Raw genomic sequence first — 23,912 nt, 5'->3', positions numbered from 1 at the left:
TGGAGTTCGTATAATTTAGAATGCTTTGGAGACTCAGTGACATACACAGTAGTCAAGAATGTCATAGAATGAGCCGCCATTTTCCAGAGCAGGCCAATCTGAATATGGAAGCAGCTTTTTTTCCTTTGGATTATTATAGCCTTTGGCTAGATCTATTTCTGTCTAGTCTCCTTTCCTCCTAGGAGGGAAATAATGAGAATCATTCTCCTGGAGAAGATTGAAAATTTGTTGACACAGAAAAGGAAAATGCTAAATATACAAGTGGTTATGGGACTTCAGTGATCTCAGTACCAATGGGTGTCATAGACAAACCAATGCAGACTACAGTTTAGGAAGAGGGACTCACCAAATGTAGGGATTTAAGTGACTTTTCTGTGGGCTTAAACTAGTATAAGCCCAGAGAAGTGGGGGGAGAAGCTTTTGGGTCATCCAAATTAAACTTAATTGGCATTGTGGGAAAGCTTCCTTTCCACAAATCAGCCCACACTGTGTATCTTTGTATAAACCAAGTGAGAGATGTCATGGGGGGTGGGGCTAAAGACTGTCTATCTTTGTGCTAAATACTATCACTGTTTAACAAAGTCACTAGGCAAAACCTAAGGCAATAATATGAGACTTAGTGTTATTGGGGGGAGGGTGGAAATGAGTCTATTTCTTGCCTTTAAAACTGTGCAAAATTCAATGATCCCTATGATTTCCTGGTTGAATTCTATCATCTTTCAGAATATGCCTTTTTAATATTTTATTTTGTTTATAGGTCTAGGATAATTTGTTTTCTACTTTTACAGCCATTGTCAATAAAAATAGCACTACATTTTGATGACTGAGATTATATTCTGCTCAATGATTTCTTCATACATTATTTCCTTTTAACACTTCCCAAAAAAATGAAGCCATTTCAATAATGAGCATCTTATCTCTTCTTCCCAATCTTTATCAGTGAATGTTTATATATATGAATGATTCCTATAGACTTCAGTGACATCTTTCCCATTCATTCTCTGGGCACTGATCATCTTTGGTTTCCCTCAACTGTAATTCATGTCCTTAAAGTTCTTGGGGTATTATGCTCAATGTATTTCATCTACACTGAGTGAGTCATGCCCTGAAGAAGATATGAAGTCCAATCATGACTATATTTTGACAAATGAATTGTACTATTCTTAACTCATTAGCACCCACTTTATTCATCATGTTGACAGTGATTCAGAAAGTGCCCACTATGTATAGTGAGCTATAAAAATGTGACAATTCATTCTGAAATTATAGAATGAAAAGAGGCATGTACCTCTGGTACATTAAGTAACATGGGCATGACCACACCTTTTCCAAAAAGAAGTAGACTCCTTGTCAATGCACTGCAGAACACATTCTCATTTTCATTAATTTTACTTGGTATTTTAATCTACGTTTCCTTATCTTAGCATCATTCTCTGTTCCCATTTGCTTAAGGAAAGCACTTGATTAAGGCAAAGTTCAGGGACTCTAATACATATATTTAACCAAGAAGTTACATTCCCCTATATCTAAAAAACCTAAATGAAACCAAATTGGATGGATGCAGAGTTTGTAGGTTTCCTAAACATCTCTTATCAGGACATAGGGCACAGTCAGATGCTGTAATGTTGAAGGGTTTTGGAAACCTGCTCTTTGTCACAATCAGAAAGATGTGTACAGTTCAAAGGATGCTTCAATTGTAGTAGGGGATCTGCTACTGCTGTTTCTGTATGTTCCATTCCTATTGAAGTATAAGGGCCTGATGAAGCCTCACAGAAATTCTGATTGTTCAAGCTAGTTCAGAGCCTTGGAATGGGAAGGAATGAAGACTGGTGGCCTTATAAAAAGCTATATTATTAACAGCCAACACACACTCCTCTAACTGGTCCAATCAACAAAAATGCCCACTCTATACAACTGCTTTAAGCAACTATCTGGGAATTTCCTAGCTTAATGGACAATAGGACTGGTTCAGCAAATTAAAATAGGGGTAGACATAGAAAGAACTATTTTTCCCTTAACATTTTTTTAGGTTTTTTTTTTTTTGCAAGGCAAATGGGGTTAAGTGGCTTGCCCAAGGCCACACAGCTAGGTAATTATTAAGTGTCTGAGGCCAGATTTGAACTCAAGTACTCCTGACTCCAGGGCAGGTGCTTTGTCCAGTGTGCCACCTAGCTGCCCCTCCCTTAACATTTTTAATTAATTTTTTTCAGTTAACAAGAATCTGTTTTCTGTCTCCTACCTCCCTACTTCCTATTGTAAAAGCAGAAACAAAAACCTTTAACACTTATACAGTCAAAATAAATTTCTTCATTGGTCAAAATAAAGTTTCATTCAGCATCATAGATTCATTACCCCTTTGTCAGGAGGCAAAGAGATTATTTTATCATCATCAGTCCTCTGAAATTAGGATTTTTCATTGCAAAAACTATTTTAGAAGACAAAAAAAGAATGTTGCAAGATCTGGTTGCGTTCTTCAGCTCTACTTTTCTTCATCAGAGCCTAAGATAGAATTTTGGAGGTACTTTCCCTGGCCATAAACTGAAACCAATTAGGCCTTAATCATCTGACTCCATCTCCTATTCCAGAAATGAGGTCTTGTCTTACCTAGGAAGGACCCTTGGGGGATAAGAGAATCATGATTTGATATCGACATTGTCCAGACAGGGCTTTCATCTGTTGACAAGGGTTGATTTTCAAAATCCTCACCCTTAGGAATATGTCAGAAGGAATCTGGTACTTGTAAGATGAATGAGACATGGGGTATAGAGAAGAGTGAATGTTTAGCTTTCGTTATGATTTTGGAAAAGACCAACAAAGTTAGGAAATGGGGATCTACTGCTCACAAAAAGCAAATTTCTAGCTTTGGACTATGTTCTTGTATCTGTCATCTTCCTGACTAGACAAGGGAAACACACTGTCTCTTTTTTAATAATCTGAAAAATGGGTTTAATCTAATAATCTAGACAAGCTGGGAAATAAAGCATCTCCCACCTTCTGAAAAGAACTTGGGTAATATATCTTTGGGGTTAATTAGTCTTCACTTTCTTTCTAATGCTGACATCACAGATATCAGATGGCAGTAATACTCATTTCAATCAAAGCCTATTGAAAAAAAAGGAAGCCTAGGGGACATTATAAAACTAAACTGTGAAATACCTTTATACAGCTTGTATCTTTATGGAACTTAAATTTGAATGAGGGAAACAATATGGAAATAACTAGGTACATTTAAGAGATATAAAGAATAGTTAAAAGGTCATCTGGGAAGGGAAGGTATCTGGAAAGTAAGAAAGAAAATGAAACTGGACAATCTACAGTAGACCCCACATCAAACCTTTGTTAGCCCAGCTCTGTACCTGCGAATACTTGTTTGTGTAAAGAAAAATGGTTTACCATGGACATCAAATGCCTTTTGCTAAAAACAATAATGGGATGAATTATGTGTATATGAGTCAGAAACATCCGGATTACATTTCCATGGAATTGCCAAGGGATTCAAAAATTAAAGGAAAAAGGGCTTGGCAACAAGTATTTTGGCCTTTGTGGAAAATAGCCTTGGCGGTTTGTCCAACCCATTTCATCCCTTGTCTTGCCTTATCCGTGAGACAGTTGATTGAAGAAAACCACCTGGTCAATTTGGGACAGGGTACATCATCTTCAAATTCATAATTAACTTGTCATATCCTATTGCTAATCTCTGGGGGACTCCAAAGATGTGAATTGGGGCCGCACCTCTCCCTTCTCTACTAAGAACCCTGACAGCCCTGACTGCAGGATGTACATTTAGCTGAAAGGGCTGTTTGTGGATCTTGTTGTTTTAAGAAAAATGATCTCAGAACAAACCATTTTGCTATTTTTAGGTGCTTTTGTTGATTGTGAAACTGGAATCTCAAGTCCTCTCTTTTGGTAAACAGGACAGAAGTTGTCTCAAGAGACAGGGAGAATTAATGTTTCAAGCCACAAAAACCAGGGAACATTGAACCAGGGAGAATTTGGGATAATGCAAACCCTTGGTCTGCATGTCACTTGCAGTCCATCATCATTCCTTGGGAGTTGAATTGGGTTCCAGTCTCCAAAAATGAAAATTGTGGGAGATGGAGGCCTGGGGACAGGTGAACTCGTGAGAAAAAGTACCTTCTAGTCACTATTGAAGGAAGCCTATGGGGATGAAGAGAACCACAGATAGAGTTCTGACTTGATAGACTTCATCATTCTTTGTTCACTACCCTGTCCCATCTCTCTCACTCCTTCAGAAGGGAATTATCCAACTTAGTGGAAGGAATGAGACTAAATCAGTTATAGTCAAGACCCAGAAAGTGATCTATGAGGGTGGAATAAGTGAACAAGAGATTTTTTTAAACTCTGGATGCAATAAGGAAGTCTGGAGGATTTGATAACATATTAGAGTAAACTGGTGGCCAATATACACTAGTATGCAGTTGGATTTGGGGGTGGGGTGCAAGCAGCAAGGACCAGTTGTTGCCAATTAGGGAACAAGCAGAGCCCAGTACAAAGTTTTAAGCAATGGGGAGAAATAAAGTGATCCAGTTAAATAGAATCAATGGACAAGACATTAGCCCAATCATTATAGCCAGTGCAGAGAGTCAGGACTTAGAATGGTCAAAATGAACTTTTTACTGCCCCCTCTGAGTCACTGCTCAAGAAAGTCTCCCAATTCAGAATCAATAGATCAACAATCATCTATCCAGTACCAATTATGAGCCAGACACCATGTGAGATGCTAGGGAGACAGGGACAAAAGTGAAACAGTCCCTGCTGAAGCAGGGATAAGATAGTAGATGGAGGTTAAATGGTTTGAGCTGAAAAGTTGCCGGAGCAGAGTCATGGTGCCTGATGCCCCTAGGCTATGGTCTGGGCTGCCATCAATCATCCGGGTCCCAGGCTAAGAAAGAGAAGAGGATGTACCAAAAAAAGAGGAGGGGGAGAGGAAAAGCAGAGTGAAACCTGGTCCACCCTCCAACTCTTTTCTCTGTTGGGAGGTTTCCTTTCATCTTTTGTTTCATTTTCCCCAGAGTTCTGCCCCAAGAAGTTTATTTGCAATTCAAACACGAGGATTCTCATTCTCAATGCTTCTTGAGGTTGTAATTCTCCTCTGGGACTGGTTTGAGCTCTGATAGGAGTCCCAGAGATTCTGGGTCACTTTGCTTCCAACCTACTCTCTCCCAAGACTCATCTCCTGAAGCTCCATCCCAAAGTTCTGTCGTCCCCATTCCTATTCACCAAGATGAAGATGCATTAAAGGACTCCAAAAGAATTAATTCAATCATCACCCCCTTTTTCTATAAAATGTAGACCAGAAGAGAAAGAAGAGTCCCTGCCTGTTGATAGTATCCCCATCACCACATGGGATCCCCTCCCTTTTTTTCTGACAAGGACCAAATCATCTGATTGTCTAAACAGCAGGAACTGGGCTGTCCACAAGATGACAATTACATCATTGAGGCAAACCAGGACCCTCTCAAGGAACATTCCAAGATCCCTCTGTATTCCTGGTACTGTTCCCACAATAATTTTCTCTTTTGAAATGAAATAACTAAGCTTTAGAGCAAAGCTACGAGTTCAAGCATGATTGAAGCTTTGAATAAAACCTGAGGATGACAACCCTAATTATTAGGAGGATGCGTCACTTTTATAGTATATTCATCGGTGCTTAAATCCAATTACACCAGGCCAGCCTCTCTGTTTGACTTTAAAGCTTCTTCCATGAGTTAGCCCAGCCAAGCCACCCTGCAATCTACCACCCTTCAAAAGTGGGATGTACGCTTATGGTGGACAAGAAAACTGCCTCCTTCTCTGCTGTAGTCTGTTGGATACAACCCCATAGTCCCAACAAGGTCCATGACTTTTTGTGGCTGGGTCCAACTCTTCCCCATCATGTAAGCAGTAGTTAAATCAGGGGCAGGGAGCAGATGCCTTGTGAAATCTGCTTAATTACCTCCAATAACATGATGGTGCCTAGAGGTATCTGGCTAGGTCACAACACCACTTATTGAATGAAGCTAGTCAGGGAGGGAGGTAGAAAAATCTTGTCTTTTTAAGCAACTGAGACAAACTTCCAGAACCCCAGACAAGGATGTGAGCTTCCCAGGAGAATGCAAGCCCCTCCAGAGCTAACAGTGTAAATGAGTAAAATGAGATAAAAGAGTGGAAAGTTGTGAACAGGTCTTCTAATGACCTTCTTCCTGACCTATGTGCATATTTGAAAGGTTACTAGCTTAGTTTAGATCATGCTGTTGAAATCACAAGTCTAGGCAAGTAATAATGATAATAAGCTCACATGAAAATGGCATTTCACTGTTTGCTTGAGGTCTTTTCTTCACCATAAGCCTGAAAGGTTGGGTTGTAGATTTATTGTTATCCCCATTTTATAGAAGAGGTAACTGAGGCTCAGAGGCAAAGTGTGTTGTAGGTAGTATGTAGAAGGTTAAGGAATTAAATCTAAATCTTCTCCCTATGTTTTTGGTGCTCTTTCTACCACCCCACAGTATCTCTGTCATTTATCATGAAGTAAATAAATTATATCAGCCTAAAAGCAGAAAAGCAAATGTTATTTCAGACTTGCTAAATATTTGCACTCTCTCTTGTATTGGCCACTAGCAGGTGACTGACAGAAATAAATGGACCTGAATAAGTTTTCTATATGTTTCCAATGGCACCCAGTTTGCTTGCATTATCCACAATTGGAAGATTTCTGTTAAGTTTTCCAAGTTTAACTTCATGACTTCAGTGATTCTATAATCTTATCAACTTAGGTATATAAAATGCTTTGCAGACCTCAAAATACTATATAAATATGATTTATCATCATCATCATTGACACTCCCATCAATGACACAGACTATGACCCATCAGGGCCTGCCCATTCTGCTTGACTCTCTCCAAGTCTCCCAATATGCAGGACTATCTTGGTGATAAGATGTGCAGAGTCTGTTATACAATTTGAGTCGATGGGAGTAATCATTTTTGCCCACTAGGGAAAGGTTTAAATCCATTGGCAAAGGCAATTAAACTATTGTTGTCTCTAGTGTTTTGACAGTATTACTGCAACTCCTCCAGAGGATGCCCCACCACCCAGTCAACAGGGTCTCAATAAATGACTGGATAGGATAATGGAACTGCTATTCAACTAAGGAAACAGACTCTCCTGAAGCGATCAGGCTGAAGTGACTCAGTTGTACCACTAGGAGGAGCCCTTGTTCAAAGTCAATCAATGGCTAAAATTGCTAAAAAATGTCAGTTAGATTAGTAAGAATAAAATAAAATTAAAAGCTCAAAAGGGGGGGAACTGCCCTGATATCTCAGAAAACTTTTTCTTTCTTGCTAATAACCCAGTCAGACAATCTTCAACTGGTAGAGTCAATGCCACTGACCTTATCTCCAAAATGATACTCATCATGGTAATAATATTTATACCAGTACCTAATGAATGTTACCAAGGTCCATTTCAAACCAGCATTTTTTTTCAACTGACCAGTCTTACTAAGATCTTTGAACTGTGTATTGGTTGAAGTTGGACTTAAGGAGGGGGAAACTGAATCCTTTTCCTATCCTCTACACACCAGGATTGGATTTCTGATTGGGTGGGATGGAGGTAGCACAGATTTATAGGATTTTAATCTCATTTCAAATAAAATCTGAAATAATTTGGACAAAACTAAATATTAAGCAGACAGGACTGGGGAAAGTAAAACCATGGACCTTAGAAGACTTTATATGGGTTACCCACAGTTTTGCTATGGTCCATAAAGAGCAGCCAACTTTTAATGTTGACTAGTCCAGTCCTACTGAGTATGGGATAGCCATTCTAAGTGAGCATGCATCTTTAGAAGAGTTGGAATGCTTCCACGCTTTTTACTCTGAAAGAACTGTGTCTTCATTGGGGATACTTAAGAGTCATATTGTCACACAAAACTATTAACAAACCTGTTTAAAGATAAAATGACTCATTCTGTCATCTTATGTGAATGCTGATACTTTTTCTGAGATTGCTCATTTCTGTGATTTTCTTCAATGTTATAGGGAGTAAAATTATTATAGGTTCTCTGTGAATTGCTTCTTATTCCATTGGTTGCCAGTTGAACTTATCCTTAAATCAGCTCTTCTTTTGCTGTGTGCTCCTTTTCCTTTTTCATCCTATATCAGAAGATAGGATATCAGTTTTCATATTGTCTCCTCTATCAAGGAGCAAGGTATAAATGGTCAAGAATCAGTTGTAGACAGTTCTCTTTCCCCGAAGCTTTGTAAGGAAGATCATAGTACAGTGGAAAGAACTCTGATTTGGGAATCAGAGGATCTGACTTCAGATTCTGTTGGTCACTTCACAACCCTGGATGAGTCATTGAAACTATGTGGGTTGAAGTTTCTTTCTCTGTAAAATGAGGTGGTTGGATTAGATGGTCTCTAAGATCCCTTATAAGTCTAGAACTTTGATTTTGAGGATAGAATATGCTTTCCCTTACCCTTCTTTCACTATCTTCAGGAAGATTCAATAGAATTTGAGGTCATTATCTAAGAATCAGAAACTTTGGAATAGAATGGAAAGAATCTTTGAATCAAGGTTAAAAAAATATCAACCTAGGTTGAAATTCTAACTCATTTCAGAATTGCATATGTGATTTTAGATCATTTACTTCCCTTATGTGGGTCTTTATTTTAACCTTATAAATTGAAAACATTGGACTACATTATTTTTAAGGTCCCTTCTAGCTCTAATAAGAAAGCACTAGACGGAGAAAGACATCCTAGGTTCAAGTCCTAATTCTTCCCATTATACCCTATGTGACTTCTCTTTGGATCTTAATTTCCTCATTTGTAAAAAAAGGGGAAAAAAATTGTCTAAGAGATCCTCATTGTTCTTTACAAATTTAAAATTCAATGCTCTATGACAATGTCAAAACTCTTGCCAGTGTTCAAATGTGTAATGCTTTATACTGAAAAAATGATTTAGCATTTAGTTTTTCAATCATGCTCTGTTGAGGACAGGGGTCAAATCATTTGCCCAGAAACACAAAGCTAGCAATTGTCTAAAGTTGGATTTGAATTTGCATCTTCCTGACCCTGGAGCCAGCACTGTATCCACCACAACACCTAGCTGTCCCATTGCTTATATGCTTCTTGGAAGAAAGGCAAGATTGGTAAAGAGGTCCAAATAACTTGCAGAGCCGGACTATATCATGTCTAGAAAAGGAGAGCCAATATTTTAACTGGAAAGTTACCATTTTGCTGGAAGAATAAAGACATTATGCATGCCCCTCCCAGAGTCCACCGGAAAGGAAGACAAAAACAATTAGCTCCTCTCCCACCCTCTGGCAAGAGGGATTCCTACAAGAGATGCCTCCCAGAAGGGATGGGCTGTTTAGCCAAAGAAAAGGCAAACTCATCTCTCGGGTTTCCCCAGTGACAAGCACTGGCTCCATCCTGTCTCCACCATACCTTTCCCTGGCTCCATTCCTTGCCTCCAGGGTAAGTACCAAGGCATGTCCCTAGTTGGGGTCAATTGTCAAGAGACAAATCCTGTGTAATATTTAGCTTTGAAGAGAGCTGGCATGAATCAGAGAGGAGTGGGAGCTGCTCCAAGAGATGAGGGGGAAAAAAACAAAAACAAACAATTCCCAAGTTAGCTTTGGGTGGTTCCAATGAAGACAGAGAAAAAGAGGGAGGAGAGAGAGAGAGAGAGAGAGAGAGAGAGAGAGAGAGAGAGAGAGAGAGAGAGAGAGAGAGAGAGAGAGAGAGAGAGAGAGAAACAGACAGACAGAGATAGAGACAGAGGCAGAGACAGACAGAGACAGAGAGAGCAAGTTAATGGAGGTCAAAGAGACAGAGAACTTTCTTTCCCCAATGCTCAACACATTAAGCCCTTAGACTGACCCAGATGCATGCATATTCAGGGATAGGCAGATTTCCATGGCAGTCCAAGCACATACTCAAGAGTCCCATACAATGAACTTATTTGGAGAACAGGCAACTTGGAAGTGTCTAAATGTATTTTACAGCCTTCCCTTAAAAAGGTGTAAAACAAATAGACCATGAAGTAGGGAAAGGAAATGAGCACAAATGAGCATGAGTGGAGTCATGGAATGAGAACAACCTTCTACACAAGTTTGCTTCTTTTTCTTTTTTTTTTAACTAAAGGAAGGAAAGGATAAAGCTAATATCATTTTCTATGCGCCCTACACACTCCAGGAGATAAATTGAGTGGCTACTTCAGTAGCAGATTGGGAACCTTGAGCTGATTTTCCCTCCTGAACAATGAGGAACAGAGAATGAAAAAAACCTCACGTTCTGAAGACTGAGGGTCCTGAATTCAAACTGTGATTTTGACACTGGCTCCTTGTTAACCTTGGACAGGTCATTAAAAATCTCTAAGCCGAATTTTCCTCCAGAGGTCTTCTATGGCTCCCTTCATCTCATAATTCATGATCTAAAGACATAGCAAGGACACTCACCCAAAGTTCAGGACTGATAATTTCTCTAACACATTTTTGATTGAATACCATTGACTATTGAGATGCCCCAAACAATTGCACCAATTTTACTGATCAAGATTCAGGAAAATGACAATCATAAGGCTAAGTCATAAAATATGACTCAGTATAGCTGTGACTTCAAAGAAGTCATCTTTCCAAATATAAGATAATCAAAGTATACACATATCCATATCTTTCCAGAAAGGATACTTTCAAAATCTTTTGGTTTTCTGAATTCTTTCCTGCTAAATTTGTCACATATCTAATCATTACATAACCTTCTACTCTAATTAATACTCCCCAAGGGAGCCAAGGCTATATTAGTAGAAGAATGGTGCATTTCAGACCATTTCCCCCAACAAAGGGGGAATGTCATCTAAGTTGACTCTGCTTATGATGAGAAGGTATCCATAGGACCTAGGACAAAGCATGCTGCCACCATCTGACCTCTACTTAACATTCAAGTGGCATGCATTCAAGTGAAATCTGTCTAATATCAAGGGCAACCAGGAAGAAGAAGAGTCACCAAAAAAAGGCTAACTTTTGGACAGGATGTTGAATTAGGTGAAGGGTTTTGTTGCCAGGAAGTCAGACCCTGCCTTTGGGAGATATGGCACACCTGTCCTAGCTTCCATCTCCTCTGACCCCCTACCTCACCAGGTCACTGCCAAGTTCTACCAGCCTGATTTCTACAGAACCTCCAAAGTATGGAGTAACTCTACCTTCTCCCCAAATGTCTATCCCTATGTAGAGTCCTGGGGTCACGAGGAGGAAAGGCTTTCTAGACACTTCCAATTCCAGAATATCTCTGGAAACTATTCAAACTTTCACTGGTTAGAAGTCATTCATTCTCTTACTCACTCTATGCAGAAACACTGTAAGACAGAAAATGAGGGTTTACTCAAGGTTAATAGGTAAAGTATAGCATCATGGCAGGCTCCTAGATCAAGAGCGGGAAGGGACCTTAGATGTCCCCTCATTTTACTGAGATGGAAATTGAGGAATAAGAAAACTAAGTGACTTGTCCAGGGTCACACACATATATCCTTTTAAAAAATATTATATTTGTTTTACAATTCTATACAACAGTGGTTTCCACTTACCATTTTTTGTGAGATTTTTAATTCACCCTTCCCCCCCACAGAAGGCAACCTGATAATCCCTACATTGTTTCCATGCTATATACATTAATCGAAACTGAACATGTTGAGAGATGAAATCATTCCCTTGAGGAGAAAGTAAAATATCAGATATAGCAAAATCATGTAGTACACGAGATGCATGCACACACACACACATATCCTTCAAAAAGCAGTATTCTTTGGGCTTTAAGTTATTAATCATAAGACAACTTTCACTCAGTTCTTTCTGCAAGCCACACCAGGGGAACACTGTGGGTATCCACCAACATACCTCTTCATCAGGATCCTCAGGACAACTAGCTGTCAATCATTCCTTAACTTTAACCCAGCAGAGGTTCCAGTGGATTCTGATATCTGTCCAGGAATCTATATGAATACATCAGTCACATCCCTCCACTAAGGTCCCATTTATGTAGCAACTTCTCTTCCTTCCCATTCCTGGTCTGTGTTTCATCAAATCACCTCTACCAAGATCATCGTTTAAGAAAATACTTAATCAGAGTGTTAATAAAAGTAAATGTAAGTAGAAGAGCACCCACCTCACTAACTTGAGACTGCAACCCTCATGTACCCCCAAAACAGCAAGGAAGGCAAGAACTTGGAAGTTCAGTTCTTGGTTGCCCTCAGCCAGGAGATGGGCAAAGAGTCAAACACTTACAAATAGTCCATCAAGGGATACTGATGCAGAATGCAAAAAGAACCAGATACTTAGCTATCTAAGCAAATTTCAACAAATAGGCAGGTGAAATTACCTCCATTCTCTCTTTTAGCAGTGCCACCAGGGTTCTGCCATCCCTCCATATCTCTTCTTCCACAAAAGAGACTAGTTTCATACAGCTATCTATACCTCTTAATCAATAAGCATTTTGTTAGGCATTACGTTGGGAATATAAAGGCAACTGGCCCCAATGAAATTTCCATTCTAATGGAAGAAACAACACATAAATAGCTTGGTATATATCCAAGATAAAGAATAGGTGCAAGGTCATCTCAGAGGAGATGATATTTACAGCTAGAGGGTATTGCAGAACTTCTAAGCTCAGTCTTGAAGGAAGCCAAAAGGACTAGGAGTCAGGTGAAGAGGGAGAACACTCCAGATAAGGCAGGATGACCAATATAAAAGTATCAAAGTAGGAGACAGAGTTCAAGGGAGAGCAAAAGACCAGTGTAGTCAGATCATGAGAGTTCCTGGGAAGTAATATCTAAAAAGGCTGGAAAGGTAGACTGAAGATAGGTTATCACTAAGGAGTAAATGTTTTATTCAAGAAGCAATAGGAAACCACTGGAGCTCATTAAGCAGAGGAGGATGACATTGTTAGAAAAATCATTGGAGGACAGATTGAGTGGGGAGACTTGCGGCAGAGGATAGTGCAGTGGTTCAAGCCAGAGGTTGATGAGATGCTGAACAAGGACTGTGATTGTACAAGTGGAGAAATGGGAATGTATCATAGAGCAGATTTTAGGTAGTCCTTGGACAATCTGTTAGGTTGCTGAAAGGAAAGTAGCACTACATGGCTTCTAAGTCCCTTCAAAGACAAACTGCTAGAGGCTGACTTGCACTTGGCTGTCATTTTTCCTCACACCAGATTCTCCTATCCTAAGCATGTTCTACCACCAAACCGTTCATGGACAAGCCTAACAGAATGATCCGTTTCACTCGAAATGGGTATATTTGAAGTTACAGATGCATACACGTGACCCTACCCCTGTGATCTTTCATATGACTTGCCTTTGTATCTTACTAATGAAATGTTCATCTATCGTTGTATATATATATACTATTATAATTTCGCACATCTATAGAGTACTTTAAGTTTTGCAAAGCACATAAAATGCATCCTTTGTATTGTCTTATCATTTGATCTTCTTAACAATCATAGGAGGCTAGTGGTAATATTACCCTTGTTTTATAGCTGAGGAAACTGAGGCTAAGAAAAGTTATCTAAATTTTCTGTCTCCTTTAGCATTTAGTGCAAAGGAAAAAAGGACCTTTGGATTGCACTGAAGTTTAATCTTACCTTTAGCCTTGGTTCATGAAAAGAGAAAAAATCCTTTCCAGATCTAGCTTCCAAAAAATACATATCCCAATTCTGACTAAGCAAGCACCCCATCACACTTCTGGATAGTTCAATAATTCAGATTTCTAGGAATTATAGAATTATAACTTGATCCCCTTTGACAGAACTCTTCCTCTCTGCCCTGGTTAGTTTTCCAGACTCAATTTCACCAACTGTCTGTTAAGGCTATTTCTAGCCTGTGGGGTCTGGTGCTCTGGTTACCCTCAATTGATGGAGCCATTCTTTCCCAGGGTCATGTGATCATTGGCCATGAGTCCTAAGATGCCATGTTTTCCCTTTTCCAGTCTGCCTTCTCTCTGTTGCTTTCAACAAGAGTCCCCCCCCACCCTCCAAAAAATGTTCTTTTTCTTTTCAAAACCCACAGGAATTTTCTAGCCTTTCTGCAAGTTCTTTCTGGTTCCCAAAAAACTTGACATTAGTGTTGCTTTCCTTATTGATTCTTCTCACTCTCCCCAAGTACTACATTGCTAATCAACGCCTCTCTTCCCCCACTTTTATTTTGTTTCCTATTAGTTCATAGTTCATTGCAAAATTCATTGTTTATTAGTGAATTGCAAAATATCACTGACAAATGTCAGCTTTTAGGGTAAATCTATCCAAGATAGTTCCTGCCCACAGCAAGAATGGGTATAACCAGTAATAAACATGATGAATCAAAAGTCTTCCAGAGCCAAGTCTGGTGAAGGAGGGAGCTGATCCGGCCAGGCAATACTGGTTTGGTTTTGTCTTTGGTTGGTATTTTTTAAAGTATGATTATAAAAAGACCTATTTTCTTTTGTGGTTCCTAAGCTGCTCCTGAAGGCAATTTCAAAAAAGTCCCCGGCAGGTTGGAGCAAGGGTAACAGAGATAAAAATAAGTGTCTTGTTTCCCAAGGTGACTATTTTAAAAAAGGATTTTGATTGCTTAAGTATTGGTAAGCTTGTTAAAAATTGGTTTCAGTTTTTCATTATGTTTGATTTCCTATTTCATTGCTTTAGAGCTGTAGGACAGCACAGTAGATAAAGCTCAAGTCAGGAAGAGCCAGATTCAAGTTCTGACTTCTCATCTGGATTGGCTGAGTGACCTCAGGCAAGTTACTTAACCTTTCAGTCCCAGGTAAAATTTTCATCCATGAGGGGAAGTTTGCATACTAGGATTTCTTCACACTTCGAAATCATAGTTAGGAAGGTGCAAAGATGTCAACGCTTTATAATTACCTTTCATATATTTGTACAGGTCTAGTTGTGATGGTCAGGGCCGATTATTGACAATGCTAAACTGAGACTTGCCCAGGGTCATATAATGTCTAGGGTTGGACTTGAATTCAGGTCTTCCTGACCCTAGACCCAGACCTCTTATCTACTGTCTCACCTAACCTGCCTAAAGAATACAGGGAGATTAGTCACTTGCCCCTGATTTGGATAAAAGAGATAGGACTTTATATATTACCTAATCCCATCCCCTCATTTTATAGATAAAGAAACTACCCCAGGTACTATAAGGACCCTAGAGATCATCTAATTCAAACTCTCATTTTAACAGATGAGGAACCTGAGGTCTAGAAAGGTCAGGTGATTGACCAATTCACACAGCGAGTATATGAGTGAGAGAGGACTTGAACTCAATTCTAATTATAATGTAGGGTTTGGTCCCAGATCCTCTGATTTCAAATTCATTCATATGCTGCCTTCATATATCTGAGTTAGGATGGAGCTAAGCCATCAGTCCAGGTCTTCCGGCTTCCAGACAGGACTTTTTCAACAATCTACAGGGGTTTTCCATTATATATTATCTCCCCATTAGATGGTCAGATCCTTGTGGGCAGGTATATAGTATAGGGCCTGGCTCTGATTCCAACCCTGAAATGCTGTATTCTGTTCTGGTTGCCACATTTTATAAAAGTCATTGAATGGTTGAACGCATCCAGGTTGGCATCATGTCACATGAAGATTGGCTTCAGAAACTCAAAATATTGAGCCTGGAGATGAGAAAGAAGATTTGGGGATGACATGAAAGTACTGCCATGGATTTGAAGGATAGTCATGTGGGAAGAGGGATTTGACTGTAAGTCCTTGTTTACACAGGGGAGAACCTGGACTGAGCTGTGGGAGTTACAGACAGACATAGATGAACCCAAAATAAAGAAAAATTCCCAAATGATTTGAGATGGAAAGAGAACTGAGCTAGAGGTCTCTGAACTAAGACAAGAGGTATTCTAAGAGTTTTCCGGTTCCAGGAAGGAGCTATTTTACTTCTAAGGTCCCTACCAACTCTCAGAATCTGTGATCCTGTCCCTTTATTTTTGGGTCATGGCAGACTGAACTCCTAACAAAACTACCTCTAGGAGAATAATTTCTTCATACATAAAATGAGAGGATTAGACTAAAGTAATTCCTACTGTTCAATGATTCTCTGGCCCAGGCAAACATGAAAACCCAATTATTTAAGGAAAGTCAGTAGAATGTAAGCTCCTAGAGGGCAGAAACTAGGTTTTGGTTGTTTTGTGTTTTTTTTAATTCTTTGTATCTTTATATCACCTAGAACCAAGCATTATGAATGGTAGCTATTTAATAAATATTTGTTGCATTGCATTATGTTATGTTGAGTTGTTACACTCAATTAAATTGGATCACATAAGATTAGAGGCTAAATCTCTTCACAAGCCTTTCTTAAATAGACCCTGTGCTCTTTGTAGTAAAATTTATTTTTTGTTTCCCTGAAATGTGAGCACTTTTATCTATATAATAGCTAAAACTATGGAGAAAAAAAGGAGAAGGAAAGAAGAGAGAGAAGGAAAAGGAGAGAGAGTAGAAGAGGAAAAAGAGAGAATAGTTATTACTTATATCCAGTGTCCCCAAGGCATCCTTTTCCAGATTTGGGGGTGCCAGAAGCGTGTTAAGTAAATACCGTTGGTAAGCCAAGGCTACATTGGATCTATCTGTGGTCCACATCATTATTTCTTCTTTCCCAGTGGTGAATATAGAGCATAGGATTTTGGAGCAACCTAATGCGTAGGCCAGGCCAACAAAGACACCTGTGAACAACCTCCCACACCACAATGATGACACAGGGGAGGCGACTCCAGAACAAACATCAATGACCTTGCTGCTCCCATGGACCTCCCAGACTCTAACAGAGTCTCTCTCAGATTGAGGCTCTCATTACAGTGTCCACTGATTTTTCAGGGAGTTCTCCCTTAGACCACTAAATTCTCTACCATCCAAGTTTAGGTTATTTTTCATAAACTACATAATGGTCAGATTCAGAACTGAAACTGGCAATCCTGATGCCCAAGATAAGTAGCACAAAACACCCAAGAAACTGAGGGTAGAAGGGATAGCAGACCTATTTGGACTGTTGTGAGGAAGTCAATCCTCATTTGTAAATCCTAAAGCACACCATTCACTGGAGGAAAAGTAGATGTGCACCAATTCCTTGTACTCACACATCAGTAGTCTGGGAACAGAGGATAGCTCCCCTTCTCTAACATTTGACCAGTGAAACATTGCTAAGTGGATCTGATAGCAATTATACAAAAACCTGAAAATGTGCAGTTTCCACAGTGTGAGGGATTTCTGTTGTGGGAGGTCATTTCACCTCCTCAGATCACAACTCTCTTTGATTTTTTTTTAAATCCAAGGGAGTTGCCTGAGTCTCACAGAAGTCAATATGATTTTTCCAATTTTATAGAGCTGGGCAGTATTAAAGAATTCAAACCCATTTTTTTTTCCTGATTCTAAATCCAAAAGCCTATCAACTAAGTCATGTTGCCTCTGATGAGAAACAAGGATAAAATAGAAAGAGTTGGGCTGAATTTTATGTTAAATTTTCAAATTTGCTTTTGTAGAAAAAAAAAAGATTGTCATTTTTCCTTTACCTCTCTGATTCATGATCCCAGGCTCCTTAATTTCTCTCATTTCTTCATCCACAATATTCCCCAAATCCATCCCTTCCCATTAAATTATTCTGTTAGCCCTTGTTCATGTCCTCTTCATTGGAAACTTTTTTTCCTGTGCATTTGAGAGGCAACATGGCAGAGAGTCAGAGGTCCTGAGATGAAATCTCAACTCTGCCACTGGTCAGTTGTGTTACTATAGGCAAGACCCCTGACCTTCACAGGATGTATCTGTAAAATGGTAACCCTTAAGGTCCCTTAAATCTTTAAATCCTTCCCTTGGGTTAATCCCATGACTGACGGACCAGTTGAGCTTTCCTAATCTGGATCCAATCCCACTGCACCACAGTTCACAGCTTTTAGAATCTTTACAATTCTATTCTATTCTAGTCCACATCTCAACATTCCTCTCAGAGCCAGTTTTTCCTCTTATTTTCTGTCTTTTCTTTCTCCTTTCCCATGGTATTTTCATCTGTCAGAGACTTGAATAAGCCTTTGAAGAGCTCTTCTCAATAGTTCTCAATAAAACTGTGTGTTTTCCATTCCTGGGCTGATGTCAGAAGGAGGAGGGATGAGAGGGATTACTGTTAAGTGGCAGACCCAGGGACGCCGTGGGAAGGTCTGTTTACTGGAGTGCTCCAAACCGAGACATGGTGAGATCCACATCCACCAGAAGAAGCATCATGGGATGGAAAGAGGCTTAACCTTGGAGTCATGAATACATGGGGTCAATTCTGCCTGGAAAACATAGTGACTTTCAGTCTCACATCTCAATTACTCTTGAATATGTTGAGTTCTAAACTGTCTCTTCTAATTAGATTGAAAGCTCCTTGAAGGCAGGGCTTATGTTGTAGCTTTTTGCTATATCTAGATCATTGATGGATTGACAAATATATTTCCATATAGGGTATATCACATCCTTGATTATATTAATTAAATAAAAGTCCAGAAAAAGTTGTTATATTTCTATGTAGGTATATAGATATAGATGTAAACATATATACACGTTTCTAAAAATATATACGCAAGTATATGTATATATATATATTTAATCTTAAATAAAGCACAAGTAAATATTGGTAAATTTTTTAAAGCACAAGTAAAAGCATAAATAGAATACAGAAAACTAGGTGGTGGAGTGCATGGGTCTTGAGTTAGGAAGTTCAAATCTAGCCCCAGATACTTACTAGCTGTGTGACCCTGGACAAGTCACTTTATCCTGTTTGCCTCAGTTTCTTCAATTTACAGATGACCCCCCCCAAATAAGCCATGAAGAGGTGAACATTGTTGAAAATGACTGAATAAAGAAAAAGCATAGTAAGTATCAATAAAAGTGGGAGCATAGATTGTGTTCTCTAACATCCATTTAATTCAATTCAATTCAGTAAACATTTATTAAGCACTTACTCTATGCATGGTGATAGCATTCCAGCATTCTCTAGCTGAGGATGAGAAGATGTCTAGAGACAAGGACTCATTTCTCTTTGGATACCATCCCTATTACCCCCAGTTTCTAATCACACAAAATAGAAGGTAGGTGTTGAATGAATGAACTTTTGTCATTTTATAGAGGAAGAAACTGAGGTCTGGAGAAATGAAGTGCCTAACCTAAAAACACACAGTGAGCTAATGGCAGAGCTGGGCTGAAGTCCAAGAACAACAAAAATTCTGAGGAGTGGGTGTTAATAGCAATTGCCTGGGGAATTAGCCTAGGCATTATTACCCACTATCTATCCAAAGGAAAGCATTCTCATTCCTGTCTTCAAGGATTTTGTAATACATTGAATGAAAAGGTGAAACAGGGGTAACAGCTTTTCCCCAGGGGATATCAGCTGTCAGCTAAATGAGATGGAGATGCCAAAAAAAAAATACATAATGATATTTTAAAGAAGGAACTAAAATTTCTGAGCAGTTCCAGCCCCACTCCCTAATTTTTTCACTCCTAAAAGCACTGAAATAGGGAGACCCAAGGTTTCCTGATTTTCGGGGGGTGTAGAAGGGGCTCTAGGGTCTGTTGCTTGTTCTCTTAGCTGCTGCTTCTGCAGAGAAGACTAACATTGATGGGGATCCCCAGGACAGCAAGGATGTTGGAGTGGCATAAGCATGGATTGCCTTTGTTGGTGGTGGCGGTCCTTTGTTCTTGAAGAGACCAATGGTGAATTGGCTATGAGTGGGACAGAGATTAGTAAATCAAATTCCCTATCATTCTTCTACATGGGTTAAACCCCAATTGGAACACTGAGTTCCTTGGATACTTGCTTGAGCCTCAGTCATGTTTAGTGGCTCTGCCTCATTGGGTCTTGATGCTCTTGAATTATCTCTCAATTTGTCCAAATTGTCCTTTCCAGTCCCTCCACTGTCCATACCTCCTTGGCTCCCCCAAGGCCTTCTGAATTATCTGACATCATTCCCATAATGAGTGCAAATTTTGTACCTTTTTTTGGATCTCATCTGAGATGTATTTATCCGTCATCAGGAACCTTGGAGCCAAGGAAAGAAGACCGGCCAGTGTAGTCTCAGGGCAGAGTCTTACTGGGAACACCTCTCTGGTCTCTGATCGCCATTAGCGTGTGGTTCCAGCCAACAGACAAAGGAAATGAAAGAAACCCATAGACCTCACTAAGGAGATTGTACACTCAGAGAAAAATACATGTGGAGTCCATCTTCCAGAATCCAGATGTTGCTACTGTTTGGAATCCTGCTTCTCCTGCTGCTGTTTCTAATTTTTCTTCCCTGAAGTGAGAGAGCTTTCACATTCAATTTCCACTGTTTTAGCATCAGATCCTGCCTCCTGCCCCAACTGTAGAGACAAAGACCAGCTCTTCCTATATCCAAAATGAACTGCCAAGTCTCTTCAGAGACTGGATCTGTGTGCACACAAGGCAAGGGAAACAAGAGTGAACATTCATGAACCTTTTTTAATTCACTGCACTGGTCATTGGGGTTGATACAAGCCCATGAAACCTACAGTCGCTTAATGAAGATAGAAAGTAAGAAAAATAATGATGATGATGATGATGATGATGATGATGCAGTCTAGATGGTACCATTAATAGAGTGTTGGGCCTGAAGTCAGGAAGAGTTATAGCCTCAAGACACTAATTTGCTATGTGATCCTGGAAAAATCACTTAACCCTATTTGCCTCAGGATCCTCATCTTTATAATGAGCTGGAGAAGGTAATGGAAATCACTCTGGTATCTTTACCAAGAAAGCCACAACAGGGCAACATCAACAATCAATTGGTCCTGTGTACTTTTCTCATATTAACCCAATAAGCGATACAAGGATCATCCCATTTTATAGATGTGGAAAGTAAGGCACAGCATGACAGATTAAATCATTCAGTCTCACACAGCTAATAAATATCAGACTTGGGACTTGAAATCAGATTTTCTGCCATAAAATGTTCTTTCCCCAATACAGTCTCCTTCTGTTAGGTATTTATTCACATGTTAAGTACATAAGATGCCACTCCATTGGATGAGGGAGAAATCACTTCCAGCTAAAGGAATAATCAAAGATCTTGGCCTTGAAGGATGAGGTGGATATCAATAGGCTGGGATGAGCCGAAGAGGTGTCTTGGAGAAGGGAGGACATGGGAGATACTGGTAATGGTTGAGAGGGCAAGTAAATCAAGATAAGACTGGAACGTTACATTAAAGTCTAATTGTGGAGAGTGTTGAATACCAGTCTAAGGAGTTTTCATGTAATGCTTTGATAGCATTAAAGACTTTTGAGCAGCTGAATGATGTATGATCACACTATTTCACAGGCAAATAGCAAGGATTGTAATTGGAGGCAAGACCAGTTAGAAAAATTAATGAAAATGTACGGATGGGGTTCATTACAAATTCATGTAATTCCTGCTCAACTAAGTCCTTGCTCATGCTTGGTAATCCTTTTGTTCACTTCTCCTTATTATTCCCCTTTGCATTCCCTTCAGCAATTATTTGGAACCATTTCCTGTTTCTTCAAAGTCCAGATGCACCCCCAGATACCACTTCCCTCATTCTGAGGCAACCTTGCCCTCTGTTTACTGAAAAAAATTGAGATTGACTTGAGCTCCATCAAACTATCTTTCTCCATACCTAAATGCTTCTGTTTTTTTTTTTATTCCTCCTCCCCCCTTCCTTGAATGCTGTCTCAGAGGATAAGGTAAATCTTTTTCTTGTGATGGTTAAATCATCCATGTATATCCTTATTTCCCTCTTTTTCCCTTCTTCCTCTTTAGGGTCCTTGCTTCATCAATCATCCTCTCTTGTATTTTCAATCTTTCACTTGCAAACTCATGTCTCTATTCTAACCAAAAGCAAAAAGCCTCTCCTTCATTGACATATACAAAACATTTCCCACAATATATATTTAGACCTAAAAAGTACCCCAAGCACCACCAAGTATAATCCCCTAACTTTACAGATGAGTAAACTGAGGTCCAAAGAAGATTAAAAACATACTAATAGGTAATATAAGTCATATAGGCAATAACATCTGTAAAAAGGAGTTAATAATTGCCTACCTCCCAAGGTTGCTAATGAGAATAAAATGAGATATTATTTTAAAAACACTTTGTAAACCTTAAAGTGTTATATAAATACTAACTATTAATGTTTTCTTCTTTTTTTTAGGTTTTTTGCAAGGCAAATGGGGTTAAGTGGCTTGTCCAAGGCCACACAGCTAGGTAATTGTAAAGTGTCTGAGACTAGATTTGAACCCAGGTACTCCTAACTCCAGGGCTGGTGCTTTATCCATTACACCACCTAGCCACCCTAATGTTTTCTTCTTTCATGAAGCCTTTCTTGATTTCTGAGCTAGAATCCTACCTTGATCTGAACTTTTTGAATACTTTGTACCTTTTATGTACTTCACATAGCTTTCTTTTTATTGTTTGTTCACATCTTAATTTCCCTTCAATTCTTGATTGCAAGCTCCCTGAGGACAAAGATCTAATTCATTTTCTCATAGTAGGCACTCAAAAAAATATTTCTTGAATGAGTTATCCCCATAATGTTCATCACCAGATAAAGAATACCTACTTCAGCCATGTATTTTATTCACTTGCCCTGGCCCTAGTTTTGTTTCACAGGAATGATTTCATAAGTTAGCCATTCTGAATGGGTGTCTCCATCACAAGAGGATGAATCCTCTAGATGAAGGCAATGGTCATAACCATTCAACTTTCTTAACATTGACCCTACTACTCCCTCATGTACATGGGTGACTAATAAAAGTTGAATTCTCTTACAGCAAACCCTCCACTTACAATGAATTCCCTATATTATGAACTGGGGGAGTTAGGAGGAAATATACTGAAAAGAAAGCCCAAAGAAAGGAGAAGAATGAAAAGTAGTTGGAAGAGAAATAATTATAGAGGGAGGGGAAAGAATGGTGGGCAAATACAATAAGGAAAGATTAAAATATCCATATATACCCCATGTATTCCTAGAATACATTGCATTATCTTCAAGAAAGCTTGTTATCATCTCCTATAAGAGGCCCTTGTTGATGCTCATCTCCCTTGAATTTATGTTGTTTAATTTGGACTTAATTATCTTTTTTCATCTGCCATCCCCCTACCCCACCAGAGAACATAAATTCCTTGAAGGCAGAGAATGCTTCACTTTTGGGGTTTTTTTTACTCAATGCCTAAGAGAGTGATGGCCCATAGTAGGTACCCAAAAGCATTTGTTGAACTGAATTAAATTTAATTTATGTTAGCAAAACCCCAGAAATTCAGTTATTCATTGACTATGGGTTGGATGTACAAAAGGTGGCAGGTGGATATAATTGGAAAACTATTGGACTGAAGAAACAAAATATAGGAGTGATTCAGAGAAGCATGGAAAGATGTAGATAAACCATTGTCAGGTGAAGTAAGCAATATCCAGGGCAATGTGTATGATGACTATAATAACGTAAAACAACAAAGAAGAACAGCAGCTCTCTGAGGAATTGAATGAGAATTCTGGATCCAGGAGCTTAAATGAGGCAGCCTATTCCCCTCTGTAGACAGGTGGGTCTATACAGGTGAAGAATGCTGTATACATTGTCAAATTCTATTGCTTATGATGCTAGGTTTGACTTAACTGCTTTATCTGTATGTTTTGATGTTTTAAGGGAGGATTTCAGTGGGAAAGGGGGAAGGAAATGGTTATATTGTTCAAAATCAAGAGACAGCAGTAAAACTTTTAAAAAGAAAGGAAAAAAAGAAGAGAGGGAGGAAGGAAAGAGAGGATGGAGTACGAAAAATAACAAATAATAGAAGGGGTGAAAGAGAGTGAAAGAAAGAAAAAAGAGAAGGAAGAAGAAAAGAAGGAATGAGAGAGGGGGA

The sequence above is a fragment of the Macrotis lagotis genome, chromosome 7 (assembly GCF_037893015.1).
Source record: "Macrotis lagotis isolate mMagLag1 chromosome 7, bilby.v1.9.chrom.fasta, whole genome shotgun sequence".
Taxonomy (NCBI): Eukaryota; Metazoa; Chordata; class Mammalia; order Peramelemorphia; family Peramelidae; genus Macrotis; species Macrotis lagotis.
Note: the sequence above shows the minus strand (reverse complement) of the source record.